This window comes from Poecilia latipinna, unplaced genomic scaffold (genome assembly GCF_001443285.1).
Source record: "Poecilia latipinna isolate Pla-1442-1.1 unplaced genomic scaffold, P_latipinna-1.0 Scaffold1081, whole genome shotgun sequence".
NCBI classification, from domain to species: domain Eukaryota; kingdom Metazoa; phylum Chordata; class Actinopteri; order Cyprinodontiformes; family Poeciliidae; genus Poecilia; species Poecilia latipinna.
This window is the reverse complement of record NW_015113697.1, coordinates 361,482-377,106: the sequence shown is the minus strand read 5'-3', so window position 1 is coordinate 377,106 and position 15,625 is coordinate 361,482. Positions and strand designations below refer to the sequence as shown.

The 15,625-nt window shown below is 43.8% G+C and overlaps 1 protein-coding gene across 1 annotated transcript in view; it reads left to right on the top strand.

Annotated features, from left to right (window-relative positions):
• The first annotated feature begins 11,647 nt into the window (after nucleotides 1-11,647).
• The window catches only part of tenm1 (teneurin transmembrane protein 1), a 332,218-nt gene continuing 328,240 nt past the window's right edge, over nucleotides 11,648-15,625 (top strand). Inside the window, exon 1 of the mRNA XM_015052017.1 lies at nucleotides 11,648-12,141. The gene's annotated coding sequence lies outside the window, so the exon portion shown is untranslated. The remainder of the gene's footprint in view (nucleotides 12,142-15,625) is intronic.

The following is a 15,625-nucleotide window of genomic DNA, read 5'->3' as shown; positions in this document are numbered from 1 at the left end:
CCCATTGCCATCCCCAAATTTCTTTTATCTTTCCCCCCCCTCCCCCCCCCCCCCCCACACACACACACACACACAGCTGCAAAAGCCTCTTCTGCTGCATTTCGTGATAATGGCTCCCATCAACAGCACTCTCAAATACCAGCGCACATACCATGCATACTGTAATCTTTGCTTAATTTTAGCACTTTCCCCCAGTGTGGATGCTCTGCATACGGAAAATTGGTTCCAATTACCGCGTCGTTTAAAAACGGAAGGATGCAGCATATGTCCTGGTTGCTGCTGGTAGATTTCAGCACAACGGACAGAGTTAGATTTCAGCACGGTGTGTGTGTGTGTGTGCGCGCGCGCACGTGAGTGTGGAGGCTCTGAGTTCTGCACAAGTTGGCCCCTTAAGTGAGTTGGGATTAAGTAAAAATCCTCAAAAACACTTAAGCAGGGTAAATGCTTGCCGTCACTGGGGCTTGACCTGAGTTCCAGCGGTTGAAAGATTGCAAAGTCACAATAATGACTGGATTATGTAAAAGCAGGAGGAAAACTGTGTGTCAAATCGGAGTTTGTTAAGGAATAGATTCAGATCAACAGCGTTGCAGGAACACACTTGATCTCCCTCTCTCTCTCTCTCTCCGGTAATCTCCAAGGACAGAACCCCACTGACCAGTAATACCATTAAGATTTTTTTTATCTTCAGTCGGCTCTCATGTAATTACCCTTCTCCCTCCAGGCAAAAGACCCTCCCAGCTTGGCACCACCCTTTCCCCCCCACCCTGCTCCTCTTGCCTTATAATTCAAACACACAACAAATAAAGACCCCCCCGCCTTTCACTCCCCATTTCCCATTTCTACAGCTGGGGAAGTGCCAGCCAGTGTTTGTGTTGCTCCCGATAATGCACCGGGAGCGCACTCGTCGCCCCTCCGAGGGGAAATAACTGTGCCAGCGATAGGCGCCGGTCCCACATGTGCACATCTGAGGCACGGCATGTACTTGTGACCTTATACTTGTGCATTTAGAGCAACAAGTGCACCCTGTGGATGTGCCGGTATTATGCTCTGCTGCACACACGTAGACCTGCAGGCGCATGTTACGAAGCAAACAGCAACAAAAACATAAATTTATATATATGAAGGAGGGGCGTAATAAATACAATGAAAATAACAACCGCCATGTGTCTGCATCTCCTTCCTAATTTCACATTCAAATTCTACAGTCGTGTCTAATTAGGGATAGCTCATTCCATCTTCCCATTATCAGTGATTGACCTTTTGCTTTGGCTGTTTGAGGAACCGAGCAGAAGTCGATGGGTGGCCGGTGATAATAGCTTGTCATTTAGCTCAACACATGCTGATTAAATAAGATAGGCCCCATGCGTACATCACCCCAGTGTTCGCAGGGAGTGTAGGGTGCAGCACCGATGCTGGCAGCATAAAGATACTTGGACAAACAAAGCTGCAGATTAAATAAGCAAACACATGCGAGACCTTCAGAGATATTCACATCCACTCATTTTTTTTTTTTTTTTACTTTTTTCATGCTAATTTGTCCCTTTACATATTTCTACAGCTTGTTAGTCATACTTTGGTGTCTTTCTTTAAAAATAAAAATCTCCTGGGATTGTTCACTGTTTCATGTTCTCTCTGTTAGTTGACAGTGGCTCTAAATGTGGTTCAGTAGACGGATATCAGTGACTCTGTTTTGCCTCTGTTCCTAAATTTCTGAATATTGGAGGATCATTTGTCTGACGGTCTACTATTGTGGTGTCTTGAATTTGCAGTTCAGGGTGTGATCGGGCCTGGGTGTGGTGAGCAAACTTGAAATTAACTGTGTAAAAATTGTGGTAAAGGAGCAAGTTTAAGTTTTGATAAGGGCCAGGTTGGTTTGGAGAGATCTTTCTAAATAAAATCAACATGATCAAAATCTGATTTGATCTGATCCATTTTGTGGCGTACGGTGACTTCCATGTTGGAAAAAGATGGATTTCTCTCCGCTGCTTCCTTCATCGCGTCTCTTCTGTAAAAGCCAGATAGGTAGACCGAAAAATCTCCAGTTGCAGTTCGATGACGTTCCACAAAATCCAACAAACAGAGCAAAACTTATGCTGACAATCATCTGGTTACCGTTCAAGACAGTTGGGTGGACTCGATTCCATTTAGGGATATCAGAGAAAATGGAGCAACATAAAAGTACCTGTCCCACTTTTTAGATTTATATTTGAAAAAAACAAAACAAAACAAAACAAAAAAGATAAAAAGAACATATGTGCTTTTCCACTTCAGGTGTGAATACTTTCGTTAAACCCTGCGCCTTCATCAAGCCATCCTTGCTTACAGGAACCTCCCACCCCTTCTTTCAAACTCCAGCCCCCTCTCCTTTATGCCCATTGGCATGAATTAATAATAGCACTTCAAACAGATGCAAATTCATTGCACTGTCTTCTCTCACTCCGACAAATGCTCAGGTATCCAAGAAAACCCTACCTGACTCTGTTGCTTTAATTATTCCTCTCCCAAAACGCCGAGCCCCGAGCCAAAGGTATACACCTTCAAGCCATTTGCACCTCTGCGTTTCGTGGTGAAGAACACGTATTGTACGTTGATCACTGCGAAACACGCCGCAGACTCTGCGGCCTGCGCATCTTTAAAGCGGCACGTCACTCAGGTTTATCTTAATTAAGCGTATAAAGCATGCTGCGCATGAAAGTGCATTTGAATGCAGACGCGCACGGCCCGCGCGCGCAAACGCTTGGCAGCGAGGCACGTTTGGTATATCTTTCATAAGCCTTTTGCTGTGTGTGGGCTGCTGTGGAATGCATAAAATATTATTTTCCTCAACAACCAGAGGTTGTGGAGGAGTTAGTTAGGGATGGGGGAGGGGAAGGGAGGCCGGGGAGGTTTTCTTTTTTGGGTGGGGGGGGGGGAGGCATACAGTATTTGGACAGCTGACAGCTGCGTTGCGTGTACGCCTATGTGCGAGCCTTGGATAGTGGAGTGGGGAGTCACTGGTGTTTGAAATGCAATGAGGTGCTTTTGAAAGGAGCTCCTGTCACAGGTAAAGCAGAGTAGCGAGAGCAAGAAGTGTACGGTGATAAAAGGAGGAGAGGAGAAGTGCCCGTGCTTTAGGGGTGGCATTTGGTGTCTGAGGGCTTTTTGCAGGGGGCTGAGGAAAGCACTCAACGGCGCGCACGCCAAAAACACAAAAGCCGCCGAAACATACATGACCGCTTTGATCCTTTTTGGGAAAAAAGCCCTCAGATTTTGGGAGGACCAAAGTGAAAAAAAAAATTTTTTTAAAAAGGCCTTCTTCTTTTTCTCTTTTCATTTTAGGACCAAAAGAGTGCGTGGGGGTTGCTTTGTTTAAGCCCAGAACAAAGACTTGACTTCAACGCTCAAGGTGATCGAGAGATGTTCTTGATGTTCTCCTTGCTTTCATGCATACTGTAAGGATAAAGATATGCCTTTTATAAATCAATAACTCTCGTATCAAGTGCCCGTCTATTGGCGAGGCGACGTCCTCCCCCCCCGTATCGCCGCGCGTCCTCCGCCGAGGAGTCTCCGCCCACTCTTCACGAGCCACCGGGTGCCACGGCTGGTTTAAAAAATATCGCTTTCGTTCAAATCCCGCTCAGTTTATATATGTGGGTTTAACGTTGAATTTATTAATGTCATGCCCTTTCGGGGGAATGTGACTAATTATGAGAGAACAGCTTAAAGGAGAATATGTCACCGGAGTGAACTTACATAGCTGTTTCATCTGTCAACACTTTGAAACCGGCTCGCGCTGCTTGCACATTTGGGCTCTTACTGTTGGTGATTAATCAATAGACACCTCTCCAGTGCCGGCCCTCTTTTCTTCTCCTTCTTCCTCCAGATGGGGAATTGATGACAGACACAGAAAAGGACAGCCTTTGAAACTGATGTCAGGATGTCTATGTTTTCCCACGACAGATTACAGCCAGCTTTTACTCCCCCTCCCACCCCCCTGTTTTTTTTTTTTTTTTAAGAGCTGCCAAAACACCTATCTTCAAGCAGAAGTGCTAAACCACCATTTGAAAGTAAGAAAGTAATAAGAGGATGAAACTGCTGAATCTTTGCCCGTGGGTTTGCTTGCTTGAGAGGTATAATTTGGCCGAGAATACATGGAGGAAATGTAAAATGAAATCTCTGAGAATTTATGGCTGTGCCGGAGCGTGCATCCGAAAGGTCATAGCTCTGTCATTTAAGAGGAGATTTCAATAAAAGGCTTGGCCCTATCTCCAGAGAGACACTCCAGCTGTGTGGAGGGGAACGCTGATGGAGAACCGGAGGGGGGGTGGAAGTGAATCTGAAAGTAATCGCACCGCTTGAACTCGTTCACATTTTGTAGTAATTGTTGAGGTTTTGTTTTGGGTTTAACCAGCATTTGGATGTTATAATTTAATATAAGCTAATGCTTTAAGTTGTTATTGTTGTTTCATCTATGCATTTGTTGACTTTTAATAGAAGGCAACATATCCCATGATGCCTCAGAAGTAGGGGAAGAAGACTTTAGCCAGACAAGAAAGATGGCGGAGAGAGGAGTTCCCACACTCAGTCGTAAATCATTACGATTGTGATTTATTTGCCCTTTTTATTCTCAATAGTTCATTTGAATAGCTGACATGGCTCCTTCTGATCTTTGGATTTGTCATATATACACCAGTCGCACCGTAACCGCAAACATTTACGTACATTATACGTAATGCATTGTACATTATAAGTACAATCCATTAACGGGTCAATGCGGGTCTGCTTTACTCTAACTTGTCCTCAGTATAAATCCAGCTGCTCTGTGAGGGTTTAAATACAGCAGGAGCATCGTTCAGTCAATTATCTGAAGCTGAAAGAGCGTAACCCGCCGCTAAACCTTCTCAAATGTAGCCGGGCAAGGAAAACATTAGCCAGAGAGACCCCATGGTAACTATGGAGCAGCTGCAGAGATACACAACTCAGTTGGGAGAGAGAAGAAAGTAATTGTTAAAATTGTCATAAAAAGCTGCATTTAAAAGCAATTACTGCGGATATGAAACATATGGAAGAAGTCGCTTTGTACTAACAAGACCAAAACCTCTATTCATGCAAATCCAAAAGGTTTCTTGTTCAACTTCACCAACTTCCAAAGGAGAAGGGTCAGAGATGTGACGTGGCAAAGACTTCAGCAACATCCGAAGTGCTAAGAAACAACCTCATTTAGCAGGCCGACACGTTTCAGCTTCTGGCCGTCTTTAGTGATCCTGACTGATGGCCCTAATAAATGCCACAAGTGGAAACACATTGGTCTACTAATAAATGTCTGTCCTCCCTGCAAAACACCAATTTAGTTGGAAACCTCACATCGCCCTGAACATTTTAGGCTGATGTAAAACGCTGTGGTGGCAGAGTCATTCTTTCCTCCGGGCAGGCCCAGAGTAGCCGGTCAGAGTTGTTGGTGAGACAGATGGGAGCTAAACAGCAAGGCTGGAAGAAAACCTGCTACTGGCCGCAAAACACTTTAGTCTGTGGAGCATATTCATGCGTTACAATAACCTAGCTAAAGCTCAGACCTAGATGTATTTGTGAAAATGCGGGCAGGACTCGACAATAGATGTTCGCAGCCTGAGCTAGAGCTGACTGGGAATTCAGTCTTTTGGTGGAAACGCACTTCACAAGGCTTTCATCTGGACTTGCATAAAAGAAAAAGGCAGAAGGTGTTTAGTTAATGGGGACAATTTGGAAACTTCTCATGCTACACTGGGATTTAATTTAGGGGCATCAGAGTAACGTAAGTACTTCAATCCTCTTGAGATTTTTATTTCTATGAAATTTCAAGAGACAAATGTCAATTCACAATGGTGCTTACATGAGAAGTTCGGTATTGTAGAAGAGACACCTTAATGTGTTGGCCTTTCATATCGAATGCCAGTGGAATAAAGACCATTTCTTTTAATGTACCGTGATACATTAAAGGTGTGAATAAATAATTTTCAAGAGGACGCTGTATCGAGCTGAGGAGAGGAGGAAAAAAATTGCCCTAGTTAACTCCTAATACCCCTGGAGATCAAGCATACACTCAAGAAGGGTTAAAAGAAAAGAAAAGAAAAGAAAACGGTCTCTCCAGTGGAGCTGGTGAGCATTGTTGACAGCATTGATCCAGGATTCCTCATTATGGAATGAGAGAAACCCCTTCAGCAACGTCACCCTGGAGAGCGATGGAGTTAGACAAGGGGATTGAGAGCAAGAGGGGAGGAAAGAAACGAGGAGGAAAAGGGGGGCGAGGGGAAACGTGGGGCAAACCGGGAGAATATTCTAGAAGGAAACTCAAAACGAACGGACAGAGCAGGAGGAAATAAAAGGAAGATCGTCAAAGAGCTTTGCTGTAAACGGTTGAGTGAATAATTGTTAGTTTGTAGTTACAGTGTGCAACAACCCTCCTAAATTGATCACCGTCCAATCGATCACAAGGTACACGGAGTTCTGAGAAGAAGAGAGGGGGGAAAAAAAAAAAGTAAGAAAATACTCAGCCGGCTTTGCTTTCTGAAAGCACAAGGAATGAGGAACCTGCTCCCGGAGCCGGACTCCAGCTGTGAAGCGAAGTAGTGCATGTGTACCTAAAATCCGATATTAGCGCTGAGGCTTCTGGCAGCATTAAGGCAGGGATTGCGTAACGGAGCTACCTCCTTGTTTCACGACGGCACGTGACCTCACATCCCAGCCGCTTTTCGGAGGAGGGCTGTGCAGAAATAACCGCCCCGCGGCTCATAACCCGGCAAAGAAAAGTGTGAAAAACCAGGTGAATGACGGACACCTCTCCACTTGGATCCCTCTTTCCTGCGCTCCTGCGTTTTGGCATTCCTCCTGTTTTCTCACGTTGCAACAAAACTCTCCTGGTCCTCTCCCTCAGCTGTGCTTTCCACTTTCTCCAAATGGGGCAGGAATAATTGGATCTGCAAACATGATCTCATGGAGCTGCTTTCCTTTTGTTTCCACCGACATTCTTCTTGTCTTTTTTTTTTTTTGCCCAATGAGATGGTACTTAATGAGGTTATAACGTTTAATGTGATTTACACCATAATAAGATGACATCAAATTTAATGTAACTGACATTATGTCTGAAATGCACTCTAATAGGCACTACTAGAGCATCTGTGGCCCTAATGATGCTTATTATCAAATAAAATGTCGGCCGGTTTCACTTCCTTAACTTTACTTAGCCTGAAGGCTTGTGACAGATTCGGACGCAGAGCCTCTCTGAACTCCAAGCGCGTCGAGGATGCAAAAATCCTCCCCCTGAACTTTTCTCCAGACGTGTTTTCCGGGAGAATATGCAAGGCCAGACCATAACCGCTCCTCCCCGCGTCCATTATCTCGCCTCTGTAGGCCGTAATGGTAGAAAAGGAATCACAGTAAAACACTGTGACATTTCAAATTTCTGCATTGAGCCCCGGTTGTCAAGGAGATACCTCGGTGAGATGTGTCGGAGGGAAGGAAAAAAAAAACAAAAAAAAAACGGGGAAGTGCTCTTTTAAGAGAGCGTTTACCCAGCCACTGGAGGTGTAATGTGCCTGCCATTAGGACTCTGCAGGCAAACATGGAGTTTCTGAAACGCGCGGGCTTTCCAGCGCGAGCCGGCACCTCCTTCACAGGGCTCTTGAAGACGCTGGATTCCTAATCAAAATCCGAGATTGTTTCCCGCCGGCGGCTGCGGCGGAGGAACGAGGAGCAGTTCCTGTTTGAGGTACTTGAGCTGCGTCTGAGAATTTCCATTTTCCTGCTTTCAATTTTTTTTTTGGCTTCCATAGTTTCAAATTGCCCATTTTATTTTTCTTTTCTGTTATAAGGGGTTGTGTGCATGTAACAGATGTTGAAAATGCAGCAAATACTTCAGTAAGTTGTCTTTAATTCATTACTTTGTGAAAACGGCGCTTCCTCACCGTCACCTCATGTAAAAAAGAAAAAAAAGCTAAAATGTATTTTCTTTTCTCTGCGTCTTACAAGTACCTTGCAAAAACCTTGATACACCTTGAATTTTTTCTTTAGTGTTGTACAAAAAAAGAAAGAAAAAAAAAAAAAGAACAGCCACAAGCCGACGATGACTTTATTGGGATTTTCTATAATAAACCAACATACAGTCCACTGTATGACTGTAAGCTGAAACAGAAATGATGGTGTTGTGTGCAGCCCGGTGAGAGCCAACACGCCCATTTCACTTTAAGCTCCTTTTACTGCTCACATCTGTTCTCTTGCACATCCAAAGGCCGACATTGTTTCTTGTTCTCCTCAATCAAATTTAGTGGACAGCATCTGTACATATCTGTTTTCAAGTTATGCCAAATATTCTCAATAAAATATTGACTGTGCTTTGCTCTCAGTTACTCCGTTATAGCTCTGGTTTTGTCTTCAGGGTTGTTGGTGAACCTTTGCTCAAGTTTGAAGTCTTTACGAAATGTCTTCTAGGGGTTTTTTTCCCCACAATTTGCTCTGTATTAAGCTCCACCCACTTTCACACACAGCCTTTTCCAGCCTAACCTGTCCCTGTAACATGATAATAGGGTAAACTTGATAATAATGTACTGAGTTATATTTTTGTCATTCATAGTGGCCAAAGTGGTAGGACAATAAAGGAAGTTGATCCAAAATATCGATACCAAAATATCCGATATCAGTATCGGATCAATACTAGCGTGGTTCTATCAATACTAACCCTCTTTTATTTTTGTATCAGTTTCTGTGTTTTGATTTGCTGTCAAATGGCTCATTTCTGCACTTTGAAGATTTTTTCGCTTCTTATTGTTGCTGTTTGTCATGTTTATATGTTAACCTGTTTTGTAGATGTAAACTTTGTCATAGGTTTGAACAAAATGAGTGAACAAAAAACAAGAAAACAAACAAAAAAATCATGTAAAGGTCGGAAGTTTGGTTTTATGTTCAACTTAAAAAGTATCAGTATCAATATCGGTATCGGTATCGTATTGGCGATACTGGCCCTGTATTTACTTGGTAACAAATCGAAAGCAGAACGCGCATCATCCCACATCTCTATTGGATCCTGTTCAGGGATACAAATGAACATTTTCTCATTTTTAGCTTTAAAACATTCAAAACGCATTGATTTTTCTTCCATTTCACAAATGCACCATACTTTGTGTTGATCTCTCGAATAAAACCCGTTAACATTTGTCCGCATTGTGCGGCGAAACGTTACAGGAAGTGAGATTAGAGGGAAAAAAAGATGAATCCAAAAGTCTTGGTCAACTAACAGCTCTCCAGTCTAGTTTCCCTGTGAGTCATACATAAATTATAAACTGTGCATTCCAGTTGTTTAAGCAGCTGCTCATCCATGCTGCTGCCACAATGTGCCTGTAAGCATCAATAATCCCACAATGGCTATCAGTCACACACACAACAATAGGTTTGATTGCTCCTAGTTGCCAATCCTTGGCTACTGCTTGGGCGACGCATCCAACTTCCTCTCCGTCCGCCGTCAAAAACGAGAAACGCGCAGGTGACCTCCACGTCGGAGACGGAGGCTTTTATTAAAATGTCTTCCATCCATTAGATCACTTCCCCCTCCGCGTGCGGAGCTGCCGGACTCGCGGCCTCCATTTAGAGCAGGCCCGGTGATGGAAGTGACAGAAAGTGCCAAAACCCATTGGTGATAAAAGATGCATACCGCCGTGTTGTGCTGGGGACACGGCAAGACAGGCTGAGAGGCAGATAGACTGAAGCAGCTGTCATAGTGGTTGTTTGTAGCCCCGTGCGTATGGTGCTTTGGGGAAATAATAAACTGCATCATTAGAACGCCTGTCATTCACCAGGAGTATGCATAAGAAGTGGCTGGAAAAACCCACACCAAGGCATCACACAGAGAGCACGGGTTAGACTCGTTAGGTGGCTCATTTAGCAGAGAAAAACAGCTTTTATGGGATGATGTGCAGGTGCAAACGCACACCGGCGCCCAGCGGAGCTATAAATTAGTGTCACGTTCTCCGCGTTAAAGCTACGAGGCAGACTTCTCCGAGGAATCAATCACGCTCCCTTTAGATACAGTTTGCGTCTAAAACAATTTTGTGTTTCTTTCTGTCTTGCTTTTGAATCGGTATTTAATTTAGCTCAAATCTAGCCTCCCAAAAATAGTTTGTTCATGTCTCCGGTGACATCACAGAAGGCAGAAGGTCATATGTACATTTTCTGGTTATTCTGTATTTTTTTTTCTGTATTGGTATGTTTTAATACAGAAAAAAAAAAAAAAACTCTCTCACTCCAGATTCAGAACGGAGAAGTTAAAGAAATGCAAGTTCAGACTAAATCCAAGCCTTACTGTGCTGCACTATGTAAGGTGATGGAATCATAAAATAGCTTTTCATCACTTCCCGTGTCTCAAAAATGCAATTAAACCAACAAGGTGTAAACATTTAGACATATTTATACCAGTTCAACTTGTAAGGCGGATCATTGTCGCTGCTTATTTTAGCTTCTGCCTCAATGGAGGCATCCCATTGTGGCACGGAGGGACATCCAAGTCTAACTCTGGTTCAGACATGCAAGGTTGAATCCGTTTCCCCATCGAATGCAAAGGAAATGATTTGGTGTCCATGGGAAAGTGATGCCAGGAAATGATTTGGTTTCTGGTGGTTCTTAATATCTTCCCAAATACGCACAAAGCAGAACTGAGGTAAGGTGAGTTATTTTTTTTAATTTTTTAAAAACATTGTATTTTGGAAAATCCTGCAGAAGAAATCCACAGTTACTCTACTGTAGGTTTACTGTACAAAAAAAAATCACCACTGAGAAAGGTCTTTGAAAAATAAAAAGAAGTTTTACCTCCCTAAATCCATGAAGACGGTTTTAAGTGTCCTACGCTAAGCGAGAATATCATCGAAAAGTTAATCTTCTGCAGTAATTCAACAAAAAAACAAAACAAACAAACAAAAAAAAAAACGTTAAGTCCATATATTACCTAGTATGATTACAAACTGAGCACATATTTATTGATGTTAGCTGGATGGTTGTGGCTTAGAACTGACAAAACCCCCAAAATGTGTTGCTGTTTCCCCCAAAAATGTAACTAAACAACACAATTTCTTTCTCACCTTTTTTCTTCCACTCAACTTCCCATTTACTTGTAGCTCCCTGAAAACATCCAGCTTCTTTAGCAAGAAACATGTAATTCTTTCTCTGTGTGGAGCTGCCAAAGCATGTGCCTGACATCTGCGTTAAAAATGACGTTTATTTCCCTTTTGACTCTTAACAAACGACAGCAAACGCCTGGAATGAGACTTAATGAATAATTCTATCAGTTCCTAACTTATCGAGGTGCCTCCGGATGAGATATTTCTCCTCTCACCACAGCAGCTCTCTGGCCTGTTGATCACTGGAACAGTTTTTTTTTTTTTTTTCTGTTTGTCACTTTCCTAGCAGCCTGCTTCCGCTGCTCCGCTTCCAGGCAGAAACACGGTGAACTTTGTGATGGTGAGTCAGCACTCTGCGGGCCCGCGGCGCGGCCATACGGCAGCACCTGAACGACCCGAACAGGCGGTCCAGACGACCTCCTGACGCCAGTGCGCGTTATTTTCTTTTTCTTTTATTTCTTTTATTTTAGTGCCCGTGTCTGTGCCACACCCCCTTTCCAATCGGAGCGGTGGTACGATCCAGGCAAAGTGCTCTAGCAGCACCGAGCCTCTCACCGGCAGCTCCAGCAGCATCAGCCTCATTTGGGTTCAACCGCGGCTAAACGCACCGCGCCGGACTCCATACACTATACTCCCTCCTTTACATACATATACACGCACACACACACACACACACACTCTCTCTCTCTCTCTCTCTCTCTCTCTCTCTCTCTCTCTCACAGTGCAGCACAGCACGACTGACTGACTGACTGGCTTGTTTGCTGGCGCACAGCCTCTGCAAGGAGATCCCTTCCTATTCCGCGCAAATCGTTTCGTCGTCCTCTCTGTCGGCATTCGGGAGCGAGCAGCAGCATCATCAGCATCAGCACCGCCACCTCCGAGCCAGACCATCACATTTTTTAAACAGGAGCACATTTCCAACAAGAAGGAGGAGGAGGAGGAGGAGGGGAAGGTTGGTTTGCTCAAGTCTTTCAGCATCTGCAAGCATAGAGTCGGACTAAAGGAATGGCTTTACGTCGGAAAGGTGAGCGACGTCTTTAGTTTTTGGCCTTTTATTATTATTATATATTTTTGTCTGTACGGGGGATGGCTGGCTGTAGTGCGTCTCGGCTGCGATGCAGGAAATGCTTATTATCAGCTGTTCTGCGGTGCTGTATGACCCAGTGTGTGTGAATGTGTTTGCATATGAAGCAGAATGTAAGGGAAAAGACGGGGTACGTGAATGCGCGCGTGTGTGTACGTGCTGCTCCTTTTCTATATAAATCGTCAACACCCCCCTTGGTTTATTTGGAAGAGTGGGGGACACGGAGTGACTTTGTTTCCAGCGGTCTGAACGATGACAGTTCATGGGGGGTGGCGGGGAGAGTGCGGATCAGCAGCCGGGCATGCCTGCTTCATGTGTCCCTCCACCTCCTCCGTACCCCCTCCTCCTCCTCCTCTTCCTCCTCTTCCTCTCGCCTCCTCTCTGCAAACTGCTCGCTTCGCCTTGAGTTGTTTTCGCCTCCACTTCTGACTCTCCTATCTAAAGCGCTCAGAACCAGACGGGGTGCAGATCTCAAATCCCCCTCCTCACCATCCCCTCACACACACACACGCACACACACACACACACACGCACACACCCCGCCAGCATCAGCAGCCTTCGCTCGATTGGCCCGGGCTGTGTGTGGTTACAGACATGAGCACCAGCGCGGCTCCAGCAGGCACGTCAGGACACATTTGAACACCGTGTGCGCCGATCTGATCCGCAGCCGAGCGTCTGTTTTCTTTTCTTTCTTTCTTTTCTTTAAATCCTTTTTTTCCCCTGCAACTTCTTCCAGCACTGAACGATGCTGCAGAAGAAGGAGGGGAAAAAAGACTACAAAAACATATTTATTAATATTTTATTAGAAAGTGCGTGGGGGCAACAATAATTAAAACCCAAATGGGTATATATATATATATATATATATATATATATATATATATATATATATATATATATATATATATATATATATATATATATATATATATATTGTTGTTGTTGATAAATTCTAATTAATGTGCACAAATTGCACCAAGGATGGACATGCTCTGTTAGACCTGAATTAGACCTGCTCACTGCTGCTCTCCTTCACAGTGGATTATGAATAATTGCTTTGAGTAAACTATAGTAAGGGAGGGGGGAAAAATACAAATAAATAATACATTATGCTTGTGCAATAGATGGAAAAATGGATCATAGATTGGGGGGGAAGAAAAAAAATCTGAAGAATTCTGAAGTGAGGGATTTTGTTAGCTAAGCCTCATTTTACTATGAGCTATTAGATTTGGAAAGATGCAAATCGTCCTCAGGGATGAGACGGCCTGCTTCTCCTGCAGCCACTGCTTGTTCTGGATCGGTTAGATCTATGTTTGAACCTGTAGGATCTGAACATAGAAATCAACCCTGGATTATTCCTCCTCCATCTTCTGGCTCAGGTTGGGCGACGAGGCACTTTGCATCCGACTCTTCCAGGGTGTGTATGTTTATGGAAAGCCATAAAGACAATAAATAAATGAAGAAATAAAATCTGATTTGTTTGAGCAATTTAGAGTAGCCTGAGTTTCTGATTTAAAAAAAGAAGAAAAAGACATTTGAGGGACGATTTCCTGAAAATTGTCTTCTGCCATCAGAGTGTCCTCGCTACTCTTCCTACGCGTTAGCATGACGTTTGTTAAAAAATAAAAATAAAAGTCAGGTTTGGGCATCAAGGCCCGTTAAACTCTAATATACAGATGCACTTATCAGGGCCTTCTTGACTGGTCCAGATTTTTATTTTATTTTTTATTTATTTATTTTGTAAGGTCAGATCTGCCAATTCCAGTTATCTAGATTTCTCAATCCTAGAAAGTCTTTAACGCAGAAAAATGGTAGACAAATGTGTTGCAAGTGATGAATAAATGAGGCAATTACAAGAATATCCCAATTTCTACATCAAAGCATATGTTAATAACCTTCATTTGATCTTCTTTTTTTTTCCGTTACCACACTCAAGTGAGTTGTGTAAAGAAAAAAAACAACAAAAAAAAACGCATGTGCTGTTGCCGGATGTGTTTACAGACAGAGAACGATGCCAGTGCTTCGTTTCCGATTCATTTCGTTTTCAGCCTGACGCTCGCAGATCGAGGAGGGGGAAAAAATATATACACATCGTCCGATTCCGCCTCTCGCGATGCGATCGGTGCGATCTCTGAGCTGAGCATGTCACCGTTGCTCTTGAAGCGTAACAGCTTAGCAGATGTTGCGTCAGGGCAGTCCTTTGCACTGTTGATGTTGTGATGATGTGTGTGATTAATAAAATGCACATAGAGGAGGTTGGCTTACACACACACACACACACACACACTTCTTTTCTGTGGGTTTCACCCCATTCACACAAACATCTGCTCTCTGCATAGGGAGATGATTTAGATGTATGGAGGCAGCGCCGGTGGATGATTGTAGCGTTACGTTTAAGTCTGTCACATCTGGGCCTCGCAGCTCTCTGCTGTTCCTGGATCTTTCTTTTGCTTTTGAGGCCCTGCAGGGCTGCTGCACGCAGATTAACTGCATGTTTTCCCGTAGCACACCTCAACAATTAGAGGGGCAGGCTTTAGAGCTGAAGCGTCACGTCAGCAATCATGTCACACGCCACAGAGGAGGCGTTTCTGTCAGTAAGCCACCCGACCACCGGCCTGTCAGTCATGTTTTCAGATCTGGAGGTCTTCTTTCAGATGTTTCCCTTCTCCTCTTTTAATTGTTTTGAGGTTGAGGTTTTTCTTCCCTTCTGTTTTTTTTTTATTTTTTTTATTTTTTTTTTTATTGTTGGTTTGTTTTTAGTGGGGAAGGTGCATATGTGCGTTTTGGAAATTCAAAGTGGCTTGCTCTGTGCTTCTTGCCTTGGAGTCGCATCATTATTTCAGTGCAACTTCCTGCAAATTTAGCCCCGGAGTGCCGATTGTTAGGGCTACTGGCATGTTGCCCCAGCTGGTCTGCAGGTCCCATTGTCCCCAGTTAAAAAAGAACAAAAACACCTCTTACTGCAACATCTTTCTTTACCTCCTAATAATTTGTATTTTTCAGAAATGTGAGCGATATCACATGGCCTTTTGGATAGTGCATAGCTGTGTGAGACAGCGGGGGAGTTTTTTTTTTTTTTTTTTTTGTTATCCATCCCTGCATTATTTATGAATTTTCATTCCAGGAATGCAGTAGCCGCTGGCACTGTAATGCTTCCCCTCTCGCATGGAATCGCTCACACATGCTTCTCTTTTCTGACCGAGAAGTTCCCAGCAAAATGAAAAAAAAAAAAAAAACCTCTTCAACAAAATCTGGGGTCACGAATTAGAAGGGAGAAAATTCATCCGAGAGCGTATGATACTTAATTCTGCAGCCAGAGCTTGAACTGGCAGCCAATATGAGGCCCATATTGCTCCCGCCCCAACCCACCTTCCCTCCCCCCCGCCCCCCCCGTCTCAATGTCCGTCGCACAAGAGAAATCGAA